The following is a 12190-nucleotide window of genomic DNA, read 5'->3' as shown; positions in this document are numbered from 1 at the left end:
CTCCCAGCCCGCCCCTCCCAGCAGGCAATGTGATGAGTGGCCTGGAGAGCTTGAGGGGGAGGAGCCTCTTCCTTCCTACCCCTTCCAGCCGGGTATCAAGATCTGAGACCAGATGTGTGGCCAGTGACTCAGCCCTTTCCTGCCTGGAAACTCCTCCCTGCCTGCCTCACCCAGCTGGGCCAGGGAGGGTGAGACAGCAGACTGGAGGTCGGGGTGGCTGGTCCTGAACATACTCAGGGGAGCGGTGGGGGCAGAGTGGAGGAGGGAGACAGAAGGCAGAAGGAGGAATCAGGATAGCATGGCCAAGCCTTGCTGGGGAGGCGATGGAGGGGAGGACATTGTGGAGGGAGAGACTGAGAGCGTCCTTGACTAGAGTGGCCAGCTCAGCCTGAAATGCTCACCTGCTCACCCCCTCCTCCTCCCCCACCCCCTCGCATCCCTTCCCCAATATTTCCAAGCCAGCCCCAATCCATTTGCCCTACCCTCCGATCCACGTAGCCGCAGGGTGTTCCCTTGCTTCCCTGCTCTCTTTTCCTCTTCCCAGCCAACCGCCTCCACTTCCTCACCTCCCACTCAGCAGGTCCTTTTACTGACTCCTTGAAGCACGTGGAAGCAGCAATCTGGAAGGTTGCCTCTTACTTGCCGAATCTTGCACCCAACCCAGCTCGATCTCTCAGCAACAGTAAGAACTGCTGGGGCCCTTCTTGGAGCTCTCAGCCTGAGACATCGCCCAGCTGGTTTCCCTCCTATCTCTTGGATAGTTCCCTCTCTCATCTGGGCTTCCTACTCTCCCCCACCCCCACCCCCACCGCCATAAACATGTGTGTCCCATAAGCTCAGTCCTTCCTAGTCTACCATACAGAGAAGGGATGGACTTTGGCTTCACGTGGATCTGCACTCCGCTCCTGGCTCTGCCCTTCACTAGCTGTGTAACTTGGGATAAATTAATCTAATTCTCTGAGCTTCGATTTCCTCCTCCAACAAATGGCTTGGTATTACCTACGTCTTGGGGATCAAATGGATAATGTCCATAATGCATTCAGCACTGGGTCTGGCACATAGCAACTATTTATTCAGTTACTGGGTTGTTTGTTTTTTTTTTTTTTAAGTTTTATTTATTTAAGTAATCTCCGCACCCAACACAGGGCTCAAACTCAATACCCTGAGATCAACAGTCACAGGCGCTCACTACCAACTGAGCCAGCCAGGCGCCCCTCCATTACTGTTAAGATCCTTTCTTCCTGCCCAGTTTTCATCCCCACCTCACTTCCAACTCCTAACTGCCGGGCTTGGGGCTTGATCTCAAGACCCTGGGATCCTGACCCAGGCTGAAACCAAAAGTCTGATGTTCAACCAACTGAGCCACCCAGGTGCCCCATCAAGTTCTCTTCTTGATGTCCCTGTTTCTGTTAATGCTCCACCATCTTCCCGCAGGCCCAGCCCTCAGGGATGTTGATCCATTCATTCAACAAGTGTTTACTGAGACTGCACAGCTCCATGCAGTGAAGAGATTTGAAAAGTCATTGTCTTTGCCCTTGAGGAGCTCACATTTGCTGAGAGAGACAGACAAGCAATTAAATATAATGAGATAATTGCTCTATTAGAGGTTTGCACGAATGAAGCCAATCCAGGAAGCCTTCCTAGAGGAGGGAGCATTTGAGTTGGCACTTGCAGGCTCAGTAGGAGATTGAAAGCTGGACAAATCAAGGGAGAGCAGGGGAGTAATTTCCTGGCCAAGGTGCAGCAGTGTGGTGTGTGAGAGGGCAGAGACTGGCCGGGTCTTTAGAGCCAGAAGCTCACATGTGCGTTTGAGAGCAGCATGGAGGGCTGCTGGGAGGAGGCAGAAATGGAGGTAGCAGGGAGACCCAGGAGACCCTGTGCTCAAAAGTTTGCCACGCGCAGGCTGTGCAACCTTGGGAAAAGCACTTGACCTCACTGAGCTTACATACCTCATCCGTCAAAGGAGACAATAATAGGCACCCAAGGGGATGTTGGGGAGGGCAGAATGAGCTAATGGAAGGGAAAGTGCTGCACAGACACAAGCTGTTGTTATTGTAGAAAATCTGCCAGGCGGGCTGCGTTCCAGCCACAGCCCCACCTCAAAAGTGGCCTCCTTGAGTCTTCTCTGAGCCGGGCCCACATCCTATCTGCTGGGGGTGGGGCATAGGATGCCTGGGATGTGGGCACACACCTGACTCTAGATGCTGGCTCGCTGGCTGTGGGATCTGGGACCAGCAATCTTCCCTCTCTGAGCCTCACCTCTCCAGCTGCAGAAACAGGGCGGAGAATCCAACCTGCGGGGCTGTTGAGAGAATTCTGTGCCACCTGGTAGGTGATCACTAACTGTAAACAGTTCTGTACCCCCCCAACCCCTGCTCTCCAGTCTGGTCCACAGCCCAGGGCTTGGCACCAAGCTGAGCACAGTGGGAAACAGTAAATATTTAATAACACACCGGCTCAGAGCTCCCGACTGAAGGGACATGTGGAGGAAGCAGAGGACACTTGCTCCCCCAGCAGGGTCTGTGCAGATGTCCCTGGACTGCAGGGGTAGTCACTGCTGGGTCCCCAGGGAACTTTGTCTTCCTGGGGAATCCCAGTTAGCAGGGGCCCTCCTGGGGTGTCTCAGCCCCCTAACATGTCTCTTCTATCTCTCTTTTTTAATATTTATTTATTTTTGACAGGAAAGAGAGAGCATGAGCTGGGGAGGGGCAGCAACAAGGGGACAGAGGATGGGAAGCAGGCTCTGCACTGACAGCAGCAAGCCCGATCTGGGGCTTGAACTCACGAATCATGAAATCATGACCTGAGCTGATGTCGGACGCTTAACCTACTGAGCCACCCAGTCACCCCTCTCCTATCCTCTCTTATTCTGTCATTCAGAGGGACAGCAAATGGATGGGTACTCTGTTCAACCACCATTCACTGAGCCGTTCTCCACTATGCCCACTGAGCCTGCGCAGGCATTGGAGATCCAGAAACAAAAATGTTTACCATAATGCTCTTGTATGTGGCTTGATCAAGGACTGACTTTCAAGAAAACTAGCCTGGAAGGAAAGGACTTAGCCTCTCTGGGCCTCCATTTAACCATCTGTAAAATCGGAACAATACTTCTTATCTCTCTAGGGCTGTTGTAATAAGTAAGGGAGATGATTATATCATGTACTTAGGGAAAGATCTGGAAGTTGGTCAGTCTATCAGAAGTGATGATTTTTAAAAAAATTTTAATGTTTGTTTACTTGGAGACAGAAAGGGGCGGGCAGGGAGAGAGAGAATCCCAAGTAGGCTTCCAGCACGGAGCCTGATGCAGGGCTCAAACTCACGAAGCATGAGATCATGACCTGTGCCAAAATTAAGAATCATTTAACAGACTGAGTCATCCTGGCACCCCAGTGGTGATGATGTTAAGTCTTGAGGTGATGTCTGCTGGGCAAACTCTGTGAGTTGGGAGTAGGGGTGGGCTTGGGGACTGGAGGCAGCAGGGAATTCTGCATGGGGAAGCTGGGGAACACTCAATATGAGGAGCACTTAAAAATATTTCTTAGGGGCGCCTGGGTGGCTTAGTCGGTTAAGCGTCTGACTTTCACTTGGGTCATGATCTCGCGGTTCGTGGGTTCAAGCCCCGCGTCGGGCTCTGTGCTGACTGCCAGTTCAGAGCCTGGAGCCTGCTTCAGTCTGTGACTCCCTCTCTCTCTGACCCTCCCCTGCTCACGCTGTCTCTCTCTCTCTCTCTCCTAAAAATAAATAAAACATTTAAAAAAAATTTAAAAAAATATTTTTTAATGTTTATTTTCATGAGAGAGAGACAGGGCATGAGCACGGGAGGTGCAGAGAGAGAGAGGGAGATACAGAATCTGAAGCAGGCTCCAGGCTCTGAGCTGTCAGCACAGAGCCCAACGCGAGGCTCGAACTCACGAACCGAGATCATTACCTGAGCTGAAGTTGGACACCGACTGAGCCACCCAGGCACCCTGACATGAGGGGCATTTGACCTGGTCCTGAAGAGAAGTGTTTTGCCAAATTGCAAAATGGGCAGAGTCAGGTTGGGATGGGGAGTAAGAGGCTCCATGTTTCTAAGAGTCTGGAATTTACTCTGGAGACAACAGGAAGGGATTTAAGCAGAGGAAGGACAAAGTCCAGATTTAGCCTTAGAAAAGGGTCCCGTGAGGGGCGCCTGGGTGGCTCAGTTGGTTGAGCCCCTGGGTCGGGCTCTGTGCTGACAGCTCAGAACCTGGAGCCTGTTTCAGATTCTGTGTCTCCCTCTCTCTCTGACCCTCCCCTGCTCACGCTGTCTCTCTCTCTCTCAGAAATAAATAAAACATTAAAAAAAAAAAGAAAAAGAAAAAGAAAAGGGTCTCCTGGGAGTGCCTGGGTGGCTCAGTTGGTTAAGCATCAGGTCACCATCTCACCCTTTGTGAGTTTCGGGTCTCCATCGGGCTCTCTGCTGTTAGCGCAGAGCCTGTTTCAGATCCGCTGCCTCACTCTCCCTCTGCCCCTCCTCTCTTCCCACTTTCTCTTTCTCAAAAATAAAATAAACCTTAAGAAAAAAAGAAAAGAAAAGAAAGAAAAGTTCCCCTGGGGCATGTGGAGAAGGGATTGAGGCTGGAGACAGGGGTCAGGAGGTTGGAGGAAGCTGGTGTGATAGGGCTGGGTGTTGGAGCCCTGCATCACTTAGTCACCTGCCTGGTGCTCACCTAGGTCAATGATTCAAATGTTCCAGTCTCTGTTCCTTAACAGGAATTTATAGGGACAACGCCTGCAGCTGGAAGAGCGGACCAAAAGTCCCAGAGCAATCTGGCTGAGGGCTTGTAGGACCTCCCCTCCCCCCAGCCCAGAGGTGCTGCCCCTCCCCCTGTCCCTGGGCCTGGGCCTCCCCTTTGTGAATCTGTCTGCCTGTGAACGTGTAGTTGTCTGCTGGCTGAGCCAGCAGAAAGAGCATTTTGGAGTGAGCCACAGCTAAATCCAACCCCTGATTCTGCTGCTAAGTTAGCTGTATGATCTTGGTCAAATTTCTTAACCTCTCTGAGTTGGTTTTAAGGAAAATGTTCAGACTTGTAGTATCTTTACCTGTTTGTATGTAAATTCATAGAAAAGTATATACTGCCCACTAGCATTAAGAGTATTTGGGCGGCCTGGGGACCATGGGTGAAGAGCCAGTTTCCCATTTTATGCTATTTCCTTCCGCATTGTTTGGGCTTTAGATTCGCTATGTATTCTACATTATCTTATGCATTCTACATTATCAAATTTGGAAGGAGCCCGAATACTGCTGCCGACCTCACAGGTTGTTGGAAGGAGTTTTTTTTTTTAATGTTTTTATTCATTTTTGAGAGACAGAGAGCGATAGAGCGCAAGCAGGGTAGGGGCAGAGAGAGAGGGAGACACAGAATCTGAAGCAGGCTCCAGGCTCTGAACTGTCAGCACAGAGTCCGATGTAGGACTCGAACCCATGACAGTGAGATCATGACCTGAGCTGAAGTCGGATGCTTAACCGAGCCACCCAGGCGCCTACAGAAGGTCTTTGAAAGGATCTTGCAGATAAAGCTTCTTTCATGCTGCCTGTGCAGAATTGACCCTCACCAGGTATTAATTCCCTTCTCTTCCCCTTGCCTGGATCTGTGTTGGTTATATCTGTATCTGTGTTTCTACTTGTAACTGTTTATCTCTTTATATCTGTATTTGTGTAACAAAGCCTTCCGGATATCCCTCTCTGCCTTATGGGCCCCTGAGTTTTGTTTTTGCAACAGTGGATGTCTGTGCATGAGGGTCTGTGCTTCTGAGAACATATTTGTGGAACTGTGTGTGTCTGAATCGGCATGTTTGTGTATTTGTGTTTGTGTGTATATGTGTGCATACGTGTGTGTAGGAGTTTGTGTTTCAGTACGTTCCTGTATCTGTGTATGTTTAGACATCAGTTCTGTTGCAGTGCCCCTGAGTATGTATGGATGTCTAGATATTGGTCAATGTGTGTCTGGGTTTGTATTTAGTAAGTGCATCCATATATCTGGGCATGCTGGTGTGAACCGGTGTGCACGTGGGTGTGTCAACCTGTTTGTGTCTCAGTGTGTTTGTACAGGCCTTTGTGTGGATTGTGGGAGTTTTCTCGGAAAATCCACATCTAGCTGTTTCCCCCTGATCGTGGGCAGGGAGCTCTGCCCACAGATCTAGCCCTTGCTCCCAGCTTCTTGAAACCCCCAAGGGTGGGTGTTTTCCTTCTAGTCCAGCCCTTGGGCACAGGGCCAGGCTTGCTGCCTAGGACTGGTGGAGTGGGTGTCTGCAAACACCTTGAGGGCTCCAGCCAGCGGCCCCCTACATGAAGCCTTATCAGCGGGCAGGTCACGCTGTCAGCCCCCTGTTTTGGGGGTGAGAACTGAGAACTGAACCCTTCTTGGAAAGCCGTGAGCCCTGTGGATCCTGGGTCAGGAAATCCCTGCTCTCTTGGCCTAGGTCAGTGTTCATCTGGCCTGGCTTTTTGTGCTTGTCAGATGCGGCCAGACAGTTGGGAAACAAAGCACGTCTCCATGACAACCTGCCTCTGCCTTCGAACTTGGGCAGTTCAGTGGTTTTGTGGACTCTTCTTCGGGCCCTGCGCTGGGATGGGGGTAGGCGGTGAGGATGAGTAATGAAGTTTCCCCATATGTGCACCGCACCCCTGCACACCCCCCAACACACTCAAATACCTCCCCCCAACCCCCGCCACACGCTACTTTCCTAGGTGAAATCAGATGCTCAGATGGGAAACTGGTGCCCAGAAAGGGCAAGTGTCTCACCTAAGGACACCCAGCAAGTTTAGTGGCAGGATTGAGATGAGAACAAGATTCAGCTAACTTTTTTTTTTTTTTTTTTTTGAGAGAGCATGGGGGAGGGGCAGAAAGAGAGGGAGAGAGAGAAAATCCCAAGCAGGTTTCCCACTGTCAGCACAGAGTCCGGCAGGACTCATACTCACAAACCATAAGATCATGACCTGAGCCGAAATCAAGAGATGGATGAGATTAACTGACTGAGCCACCCAGGTACCCCATTTTTTAAAAAAAGTTTATTTATTTTGAAAGAGAGAGAGAGAGAGCACGTGAGTGGGGAAGGGGCAAAGAGAGAGAGGGAGAGAGAGCGAATCCCAAGTAGGCTCCACACTGTCAGCGCAGAGCCCTATATGGGGTTCAAACCCACGAACTGTGAGACCACGACCTGAGTCAAAATCAAGAGTTGGACACTTAACTGACTGAGCCATCCACGTGCCCCATTTTTTCTTAATTTTTAAAGTGTATTTATTTTGACAGAGAGAGAGAGCACAAGGTGGGGAAAGGCAGAGAGAAGGAGAGACAGAACCCCAAGCAGGTTCTGTCATCAACGCAGAGCCCCACGTGGGGCTTGAACCCACGAACTGTGAGATCATGACCTGAGCTGAGATCAAGAGTTGGATGCTTAACCGATGGAGCCACCCAGGCGCCCCTGAGGTGAAGTGTCTTCTAATTACCTATTAAAACAAACTGCCGCAGGAGAAAACTGAATACTGGCTGTCAGTTACAACCCAAGTCATCGCTTATTACTAGGGCTTCAAATTTTTAGTCTATCACAATCTCATCACTGCTTCACCCTGTGGCAAGTAACGGTTAGAAGTTGATTTATAAACTGAATTTATATATATAAAACACTGCTGTTATCCATTTTACCTGTCAGATAAAATTCAGGTAGGCTTTTGTTTGAGGGGAAAAATAAAATTCTAAGGCTAAAAGGAAAAGTTTGAAAACCATTTTCCCACTCTGTGGACACCTAGGAGAGTGGCAGTGACTAACCGGTCACATCCGGGAGCTGGAGCACAGAGCTGGTGCTCAGGGAATGAGTGTTGAAAGAATGAAGGGAAATAAATAAAATAAAATAAAATAAAATAAAAAACATTTTTTAAAAATTAAAAAAAAAAGAAAGAAAGAATGAAGGGAGTCAGAATTTGTTCCACCGTGGAGCCTGGGCTGCGGCGACAGCTACCTCTCCTCTCTCAATCTCTCTCTTACTGTCTCCCCTTCCCTCTTCAGCCTCCTGAGAGCTGGCACCAAATTAGAGCCAGGAGCCCACAAGTCTTGTCTCATTCCAGCCATAAGCACCTTGGGCTTTATTTCACCTCTCAAGCCAGCAGGGGAAATGGGTGCAAATCAGCTTAGGACCCAATGCTAAGAGGTGCTGGGAAGATCAAAGAAGACCTCTGCTGCCTCATGTGCCAGCAGCCAGAGGCGGGGACACGGCAATGCCCACAGTGGACGGGACCTGCTCGGGGTTCCTCCACCCCCACCCCCAGATTAGGGAGGAGAGGGGATGAGGGCGTCATGCGAGGAGCTTCTTTCTATCTTATCCTCCCACTGGAGAAGACCAAAGGGTGGATTCTTAGTTCGTTCCGAAATAGGACCCCCTTTGGGAACCTGGTTAAAGCTGTGGACCTTTCCCCTGAAAAATGCATGCAAGTGCATTCAAAGTTAAGCAGAACATTTTGGAGCCCCCAGGATAAGTTCTTTTCTTTTTCTAGGGTCTTAACTGCCTATCCTTGAAAGCATCTAGCACGCGGTAGGGAGGCTTGACATAAAGCAAGTGCTCAGTTAGGAAACACACACACACACACACACACACACACGCGCGCGCGCGCGCACACACACACACACACACACACACACACGGACACAAGCCAGTTGTAAACTCCACCTCTGCCCAGAGGTAACTGCGTAACTGTTGGCAAGTCACTCCACCTCTTCTTTGGCTGTCTTGTCCATGGAATAGGAAGACTATTAACCACCCAACATCCCGACTTTGCAGAATCGCTCCTCCCAGCGCTGTAATTTCAGCCTCTCCAATCGGTCTAAGTACTGAGGGGCGCCATAGGTGCTCCTACCCTCGGCTGTGCGATTTGCAGGTTCCTTCCCTTCCTAGTGTCCCCCGTGAAATGAGGCAAGCTCAGCCACACCTTGGCCTGGCTGCCCTGTCTTGGGTTTGTGAGAAGGCCAGCCCCAGTAGGGGTCAAAGGTGAAGCCTATGGGAGGCAGGTCTCCCAGTGGGGGTGGGGGTGGGGAGTCTAGGGTGGGTACAAGAGTAACATCAGGGTGGTCCTGGGTTTTCCAAAAACAGAGAGGGCAAAGCTGGGGGACCTGGGGGCAGCTGCCCAAGCCTGGTTGTGGCTGGTTCTTCCCTGGGGTTGCAGCTTCCTGCCTGGTCAGGTGACAGACTGGCTCTAGGATGGACTTTGGGCCCTGCTGACAGAGGCTGCTGGGAAGTCTGTTTTCTTAGCTGCCCACAGGGCCCGCAAAGAGATGTAGCTGAGCTGAGTAGCCGTGAATCTAGAGGGCAGGGTTGCAGGCTCGCCCTTCCCAGGCTAGCCCTCTCTGGGTGTCTCGGGAGCATGTCTGTCCATTGAGCCAGGCGACCGGAAGGAAAGCGGGGGCTGTGGGGCCAGGGGCAGTCCAGGTTGGAGTAGGGAGGGGAGAATGTCTGGCTGTTGGGGTTAGCGGCAGTGAAAGGAAAATAACCCTGACCTCTCCTCACCCCTCTCCTTCCCCACCTCCAAATCAGGGACTTAATCTCTGAGCTGATTCCTGGGGATTGTGGGTTTTTTTTTTTTAAGTCTTTTTTTTTTCCCCTCAAAAAAAGTTTTTTAATTAAGTATACTTTATGGCCAACATGGGGCTTGAAGTCAAGACCCCAAGATCAAGAGTTGCAAGTTCTACCAGCTGAGCCAGCCAGGCACCCCTGGAGGAAGTTGTGGTTTGAGGGGGGCTTTGCTGATGAATTATAACAGCCACTGGCAGGGCCAACTTCACACACGCAGTATCTGTGGCCCTGATGTCAGAAAGGCCCCGGACTTGGTTGAATGGTCTGCTGTTGCTTTCTTGAAATAAAAAAAAATTTTTTTTGATGTTTATTCATTTTTGAAAGACAGAGTGCGAGCAGGGAAGGGGCAGAGAGAGAGGGAGACACAGAATCCAAACAGGCTCCAGACTCTGACCTATCATCACAGAGCCCGATGCGGGGCTCGAACCCATGAACCGTGAGATCATGACCTGAGCCGATTGAGCCACCCAGGCACCCTTTGAAACTTTTTTTTAAGTAAGCTCTAGGCCCAAGGTGGGGCTCACACTCAGGACCCCGAGATCAAGAGTTACATGCTCCACCTAGTGAGCCAGCCAGGTGCCCCACCTTCTTGAAATCTTTAATAAGTTTTGAACAAAAGGTCCCACATTTTCATTTTGCACTGGGCCCTATGAATTATGTTTCCAGTCCTGGCCACTAGGAAGGGAGTGCTGAAAGGGCTGGTGGGGGACAAGACTGACCAATATTCCTTTCCCGATCGCCCCTTCCAAGAGCCAGAGTATGTTTGCCTTCCTCTCCGCTCCCTACCCAATGCTTCTAGACTATCCAACAGGCCAAGGTCTTGTACATCACTCTTTCTCTGAGCCTCAGCCTTGCCTATAAGCCTTCTCCTTTGATACTCAAGTGAGAGAAGGGAAGGGTCCTTAAGGCTAGTGCTGGGCTGGGGAGAGAGGACATGAGAACTGGGTCCAGTGTGATCTCTGTGCCTGGCCCAGAGGTACTGTGGGATGTGGGCTGGTCCTCAATGATTTTGCTGGTTAGTTGAAAGCCCGAAGCCTAGCAATGACAGAGATCTGGCTCAAGTTTGCCGCAGCTGAGCCCCTGGGGTCGGTCAAGGCCTAAGGCAGGTTAGGGAGGCCAAACCCTGTACTCGAAAAATTATTTTCAATGTTAGAGTGAGTGCTGTCTACATTATGCCAGGGCTGACTGGAGTGGGTGTCCCAGGCAAATGGGGTCTCTGCCCTTATGGAGACCGGGACCAGGAGAAAGCTATGTGTTCAGAGTCAGTTGGGTGGAAGAACACAAATTCTAACGGGTGGAGGTACCACAATGCCTTTCTAGGGGCCCAAGGGGGAACTCCGAGACCATTGAACCCATGGCTGGACCTTGGGCAATTTCCAGTGCTAGGGACCAGGCAGACACAAGATCTAGATTGCTGGTCTTGGTTCCTCTGCTGCTGACCACCTCTATGCTGTTGGGCAGTCCCCGTCCCCGTCCTCTCCTGGCTTCAGTTTCCCTTTTGTACTCTGGGGGTAAAACTCCCCACCCTGCTTCCCTCATAGCTTGTTATGGGATCAGATGATTTAAAAGTGCTTGGTCAGCTATAATAAAGAGCCAGAGGCCTGGAGGAAATGAGCACAGCATTTTCGTGATTCTTAAAGGCTTTCTTCGCTAAGCGCTCCCTTAGTCACACCTCTTTACTTACAGAAGATCTCAAAGCACCTCGGAAACTGTGAGTTTATCAGCCCTGATCTGTGTTGAGCATCTCAGTGGGAAACCAGGCCCAGGCTGGGGTGGCCTGGGGCCTGACAGCGAAGTCCAAGGGTAAACCAGGGCATAGGTAAACTGAGGCCCCACTCTCCTCATTGCCCTCAGCAAAGGGTGAAGCGAGAACACATGAAGCGTGGATCCCGGCTCCGTTGAGGGCTGACACTGCGGGGAGGTGCAATGAGTTGGGGAGAAGGAGCGATGGGGTGCCTTTCAATCTCCAGCCTGCAGAAGAAGGCCCACTCTGGGTCACAGGTCTCAGGTGCCTCTGAGGCCTCAGTGTCTAGAGCAAACCGCCAGTAAGTCCGAGTCCTGGAAAAAATTCTCAGAATTCCCTTATTCCAGGAGAGTTCCAGAACCATCCCATCTCTTCCTAAACTGAACTCTGGGTACCCAGCGGTCTTGGGGTCCAACCGGAGCATTTCTCCGCCCCCTCCTCGTACCTCCTTTGGCAAAGCGGACTCCCTTTCGCGCCCCCGCCGGCCCCGAACCTCAGTACCGCCCCTCCCGCCCCGCCCCGCGACCCCGCCCTCTGGGTCCCGGGCCGTCGCGCGACCCCGGGGACACGGGAGCCGCTCCCTCGGCGCTCCATCTCGCCCTCCCGCGGCCCGGGGGAGCCCAGAGCGGGGCGGCTGGGAGGGCAGCCGGGAGGGCGGCGGGCGGCGCCGCCCCCGCCCCGCGGCCGCTCCCTCCTCCGCTCCCCGCCGGCCTCCGCGCCCCGCCCGCCGCCCGCCGCCCAGCCCGCCCCTCCCGCGCCGCTCCCGGCGCCCGGCCGCTCCCCGCGGGCTCCGCTTCCGCCGCCCAAACTTTTCTCCCGCGCGTCTCCCTGCGGCGGCCGCCTGCCTGCGCGCCCGCGCCG

The sequence above is a fragment of the Hyaena hyaena genome, unplaced genomic scaffold (assembly GCF_003009895.1).
Source record: "Hyaena hyaena isolate Hyena2069 unplaced genomic scaffold, ASM300989v1 scaffold_3, whole genome shotgun sequence".
NCBI classification, from domain to species: Eukaryota; Metazoa; Chordata; class Mammalia; order Carnivora; family Hyaenidae; genus Hyaena; species Hyaena hyaena.
Note: the sequence above shows the minus strand (reverse complement) of the source record.